Source organism: Solanum lycopersicum, chromosome 3 (genome assembly GCF_036512215.1).
Source record: "Solanum lycopersicum chromosome 3, SLM_r2.1".
Taxonomy (NCBI): Eukaryota; Viridiplantae; Streptophyta; class Magnoliopsida; order Solanales; family Solanaceae; genus Solanum; species Solanum lycopersicum.
This window is the reverse complement of record NC_090802.1, coordinates 7,790,267-7,797,222: the sequence shown is the minus strand read 5'-3', so window position 1 is coordinate 7,797,222 and position 6,956 is coordinate 7,790,267.

Here is a 6,956-nt window from a genome sequence, read left to right as displayed (position 1 = left end):
CGGAACGTGACACCCGATCCATATTCTATCCTGGTACCGGAACGTGGCACCCGATCCATATACTATCCTGGTGTCGGAACGTGACACTCCGATCCTCATATACTATCCTGGTACCGGAATGTGGCACCCGATCCATATTCTATCCTGGTGTCGGAACGTGACACCCGATCCATATTCTATCCTGGTGTCGGAACGTGAAACTCCGATCCTCATTCTATCCTGGTACCGGAACGTGGCACCCGATCTATATTCTATCCTTGTGTCGGAACGTGACACTCCGATCCTCATTCTATCCTGGTACCGGAACGTGGCACCCGATCCATATTCTATCCTGGTGTCGGAACGTGACACCCGATCCATATTCTATCCTTGTACCGGAACGTGGCATCCGATCCATATACTATCCTGGTGTCGGAACGTGACACTCCGATCCTCATATACTATCCTGGTACAGGAACGTGGCACCCGATCCACTAATATCATTCTGTAAATCATCAAGCCTTCTCTATTCCAAGGCATCATCAATCCCATTACTTTAATTCATCAAGCCTTCTTCTATACCAAGGCATCATCAGTAATAATGTATATTAAAGTTTCTTTTCAAGATTTGGGATTCAATATTTTCATCATGTTGTCTTATCACAATCACATAATCATATTCATGCAAACATACAATTAAGCATATAGTAGGTTTACAATACTACCAACACATATCATTCGCTATTAAGAGTTTACTACGAATAGCATGAAATAACCATAACCTACCTCCACCGAAGAATTGCGATCAACAAGCTATCTTCTCGAAATCCTTGCTATCCTCTTCGTTTCTCGCTCTCTCTACTCGTTCTCTTTCTTTTTCTGTCTCTCTTTATTCTTTCTATTTTCTTATTCAAACCCTCTTTCTTTTATCCTAATTAGTATATAATTAAGAATAAAAGGTGGCAATAATACCCCACTAATTAACTTAGGGTTACCTCTTTTAACCCCCAAGAATTTGAGTTATTAATATAAACCCACGAACTTTATAATTAAGGCAAGAATAGTAAAAAACGTCCCTTAAAACGTATCAAGAAATCCGACTTCCACTGGGATTACGCAACCTGTGACGGGCCGTCGTGCCTGCGACGGTCCGTCCTGCAGGTCGTCGCAAAGTTCAGAGACCCAAATTTCCACCAAGGGTCTGTGACGGTCCGTCACACCTGTTACGGTCCGTCCTGACATTCCGTTACAAAGTTCAGAGAGTCGATTTTCAGTACCCAATTTCAGATTTTCTAAGTGTTTTGAAACGAGACCCTGCGACGATCCGTGGTGCCCATGACGTTCCGTCGTGGGGTCCGTCGCTTCTGCCAGTTTTTCCAGAATTGAAGTCTGTTGCTCAAAACGACTAAACGGGTCGTTACAATTAATTGTAAAAGATAATTATGACATAGTATTGGCCAAGAATTTGAAAGTTAATGAATATAATATGTTGGTATAGGAATTTATTATTTGAGAAAATTTAAGATTATAGTGATTAGCTAGATAATATAGTTGGTGATTTTGTTAGTGTTGATGCATTAAAAATTGGATTGAAACTTGCAGGCGCCATTCACGTGACTTATGTTGGAAATTATTGTATGACCCATTAGTGCAAAGAGTTATTACCATTATATATTTATTAATATATAGATCAAATAGTGTTGCACGAAAGTAAAAGGTTTTGGATGTTGCACATGATCTTAGTAGCTCGTTATAAATTTAGTTTCCGTATATAAAAATAGGTAATTTAATATTTTAGGTGTATTGTTTTAGTAAAGTTTTATTAAAGTTATGCTAATTGGAACAGTTAAGACTTAACTTAGGTTTGAACTTAGGAAATAAATTAGGTGAGTTTTTGGGTCTAGGCTAGACATAGAATAATATGAGTGTTTATAGAGTTGTTAACTTACAAATTATGCATAGATACTTGACAAATTAGAAAGGTTCAGAGGCCTTGAGGAAAGGAAAAGTATTGAAGAAGTGGTTGCTTGACTTCGGTTCTTCGGTGGAGGTAGATTATGGTTTATGCTATTTGATAGTTAACTCTTAATAGTGATTGATAGGCATTGAATGATATTGTGAAGTTTTCTATGTACTTGATTGTGTGGTTCTGTTGCTTGGTTGTGTATTTTGTGATTGGTCTGAAATCCTGAAACCCTAGAATTTATATTCTTGAACCCTCTTTATCGAAGTGATGCCTTAAATAAAGAAGGCTTGATGAAATATTATCAATGAATTGAAAGTGCTGATAATAAATGATAAACTAATGGTATAATTGGATCGGAGTGTCACGTTTCGACACGGTATAATTAGATCGGAGTGTCACATTTCGATACGATATAATTGGATCGGAGTGTCAAAAATACCTTTAAACTATCCAAAATAGTTCATATTCATTTTTAAATTATATTTCGGCTCAAAACTCTCCTTCTTGTCAAACTATTGGGTCAAAGTACAATTCTTATTAATGGAAGTTGTTAAATGTCATGTTGTCACAACCCAAATTCACAAGTAGTGATGGCACTTACATTCCCTACTATTAGGTAAGCCAACCAACATATTTTAACAACTTAACTAACTAATGAGTAAAAAGACAAATAATTAGAAAAATCTACAGCGCTGAGTTCCTTATAAGTACGAATGCGAAAAACTAAAAAAATATGCTTCCCAAGAATTAGTGTCATAAGTACAAGAGCTCCTAAAATACGATGCAAGTCTGAAACTAAAATGACAACTCTAACATAAGGAATAACCTGTCTGAATACTGAATAACATAATAAGTAAAAGATATAGGGAGGTGTGGGCCACGGAACAGCCAAGCAGCTCACCACAACTCCAAGGCACTCCAAACTCGGACTCAAATTGCTCCCCGAGATGTGCTCCTACTCGAAATTGAATATGCACCAGAAAGAGTGCAACAGGTGTAGTATGAGTACGAAACCACGTGTACCTAGTATGTCTCATTGACCGACAACGAAGAAGTAGTGACATGAGTTTATATAAGAAAAATTAATTCTTTAATTATACAAGTATATAGTTCACTTACCAGTCTAGTTTCATCAAATAGAGGTAATCAAACATTAAGAAATTTTCAACCACCTAATAAAACACAATATCGTCAAGAATGAAGGATGTGATGAAATGCAAAGCAATATGATGCCATGAAATGATATGTCTCGAAATACCAGTACTCTCTCAACCATATATACATGATACTCCTCAGAAATACATCGAGAGTTCATGACCCATGGGGGACTCGCGAGGTCCATATACCGACACGGACAATCTCTAAATGTCTGTGCAAAAAATTTAAACGCACTATCATAAATCAAACAATTTTCGCACGGACGATCTCCACGTACCCAAAGTATAATCTTTACATCTCACCATCGCCAGCACGGACTCTACGTGCCCAACTTATACTCAACATCATGCCAATGCATGTACACAATATTATTTCAATAAGGGGATGATAATGCACCTCAATCAGTCAAATATCAACATAATACATAACCACCTCAATTATCACAACTATACGGGTGTAATAAAGAAAACACAATCACACAAGAATTTCAAGTCAATAATATATCAACTAATGTTCATATGCTTTGACATTCTCAAATTACAATCCATATTCTATAGTAGTAACTTTCCCTTTTATAACACCGGTACTCATATCAATGCCCGTCAAACCAAAGATATGAGACTCCCCCCGTCTTTCGCCCTTACCCGTTGTCTATTTCATTTTATTTTTATTTTTATCTTTAATTAGGAAAACGTCATTCAACAAGTCTAAAAAGTCTTAACATACCTTAGATGCCGAGCCCGTGCCACGAATCTTTAAGATAGTTCCTTTTATTTTCACAAAGTTTCGAAATGTTCACGATCTACCAATGATGCAATATTCATAAGTAAGCGAGTTTGTGGATATTCAAATTACTATAGATATATCATAGACCCTAAAAACTCACTCACATCTCTAATCAACCCCAAATCTTGGTATAATTTATGTAAATTTGTCAAATTTCAAGCTAAGAATTTAACCTTAATTTCTTAAATACCCTAAAATTCAATGTTAGATCATATAATATACATCTAATAATTAATTACCTATCTCAATATATCAAAACTAGTACCTTGATTTGATAAATAAATAAACTAAGAATCAACTCCACCAATTAACAACACCAGGCAAGACACCGTCGATCTAAAATTGTCACGATTTTTCCTAAATATCTAAACTGTAACCAATATGTCAGATTCAAAAAAATTATTGTTCTTTTTTACCAAATGCCAATCATTGGCATATGATTGCCCAATGATTGGCAGTCACTCCTGTCTCCTCCCAATACAATAACCCAGAACCCAATAACGTTCTGCCATCCAATTTTTCAATTCTAAATTCCTTTTTTTTTTGAAAAAAAAACAAATCTTAAATAACTAATTTCCATGCTTGCCATATAAAGTAACGATGCAACACTGCCATTTGCCCTTTTTTATTTTTTTCCATCAATTAAAATAATAATAAAATGATAAAATAACATAAAAATCAACCCTTAAGTCAATGTACACCATCAGAATGATGGTCATTAATGGCATTAAATACACCCTGGGTTGATACAAAACAACGAAATTTTTTTAGAAAGAAACTACCATTCTTTATATATTGAACACATACCAATTGATTTCCCCACTTTAATATTAACCACGGAAAAGAGTCTAAAATACCCTTGAAACATTGAAAATGGTACAAAATTACCCTTCATCCATCTATTGGCTCCAAAATGCCCTTTTCATCCACCTATTGACTCCAAAATACCGTTGTCATCCACCTTTGAGTTCAAAATCGACCACTTATTTAATGATTTTAAATTTAAACTATTTAAATATTTTTAAAATACTTCATGTTCAACTATTGGTTATAATTTAATTTATTTGTATTATTTATAAGCCAACCCACTACCCACCCATTACTAACTAAACCCCACCCAATTAATAATTCAACAATAATATCAAAATCGTTATAAACACTACTAAAACCGCTTATTTATGAGGACAATTTCAATTTGATTCTCTTTCAAGATTGAATTAGAAATTTATGATTTAAGGTAAAGAAGTAATATACCCTGAATTAATTCATGCACTTTTTTAAAATATAATTTTATGAATATTTATGATTTGTTTTAAAACTTTTAATATATTATTTTGGAAAAAAAGTTAACTATGAAGTAACATCACATATTGAGACGTAAGAATAATTAAGATGAACATAGTCAGATTTTTAAGTTTATCGGTAATTTTTATTTAGACACTTGAATGTATGATAATTTAATTCTATAGATATTTTCGTCTCAAATTTTTAAAAACACTCAGTTTGCAGTAACTTTTCTGTTGTTGCATTAATAATGTGAGTGATTTATTAATTTGGAGGGTTTAATTAGTAATGGATCGGTAGTGGATTGATTTATAAATTATACTAATAAGTTAAATTATAACAAATAGTTGAGCGCCACGTATTTTAAAAAATATTGAAATAGTTTAAATATAAAACCGTTAAATAAGTGGTCAATTTTGAACCAAAAGGTGGATGACAAGGGTATTTTGGACTTAATAGGTGGGTGGGAAGGGTATTTTGGAGCCAATAGGTGGATGGAGGATAATTTTGTACCATTTTCAATACTTTGAGGGTATTTTAGACCCTTTTCCTTATTGACTATTCATGTAATAATATAATAATAACAACAAGCCAAATCACTCTGACAACATACCTTTGGTAGATTTGAAAAGGGATGAGAAGTTCTTTGTTTTCACTAGCAGTGGCTATTGTTTCTCCTCTCGTTCGTCGCTTACGATAAGTTTCTGCATCCACTCCTTTTATTTTCTAAACAAGAGTTTATTAATCGTGAAATCCCAATAACCTATTATCTATATTACTTATTTTATAAGTTACCTCAATTAGGTACTCGTAGTTACTGAATAGTTAAAATAACCCTTTTAATTTTTTTGCAAAGAGCCAAAATAGTCCTAGTTCTCAAAATGACCTAACGGGTCGTTACACATGTGATGCCACATTGCACACCAATAGAGTCCACTGCCACATATACTAAAAGAAAAAGGGTAAAAATTACCCTTAAACTATCTAAAATAGTTCATATTTACCTTTAAACTATTGTTCGGCTCAAAACTACCCTTTTCGTCAAATTATTGGGTCAAAAGTGTCCTTATTAACGAAAGTTGTTAAATTTCATGTGAATTCCACATTGCACTCTAAACTACCCTTTCCGTCAAACTATTGGTTCAAAAGTGTCCTTATTAATGAAAGTTGTTAAATTTCATGTGAATTCCACATTGCACTCCAATAGGGTTTCACTGCCACATAGACTAAATTCTTAAATCTTTATTACTCTTTTTCCCTTCATTTCATTATTTTCCAGAAATGATTTTACTCCTTCTCCCTCATTTTGCGGCTAAGAGTTTCAAAGTTTTCTTCGTCGCTGGGTTTCAAAGTGAATCTTCGTGATTATGGATTAGTAAATCTTTTTTCTTATTTTATCTCCAAAATGATATTTATTTAATCTCCAAAATAAATTTTGTTTTATCTTAAAAAATTGTCACTTAAATAGAAAAACAAAAATATCACAATTCTAAGTGATAAAAAAATAGAGTTGATAATGTAAGAATAGAAAAAATGACAAAATAATGAGTGCATAGTTGTAGATTAATAAAACACATAACCAATTAACGGGATAAATTTTTAAATTGTATAAATATATGGAAACAAAAATTAATTTGGCATAGAATAATATATCATATACATATGAAACTTCCACAATAGATAAACTACATATTGACCTTCATATAATAGTGAGTTGCACTTTCTAGTCTTGATTTCTACTTCTTGCAATCTTGAGTTATTATAAATTAGTGTTATTCGTCAA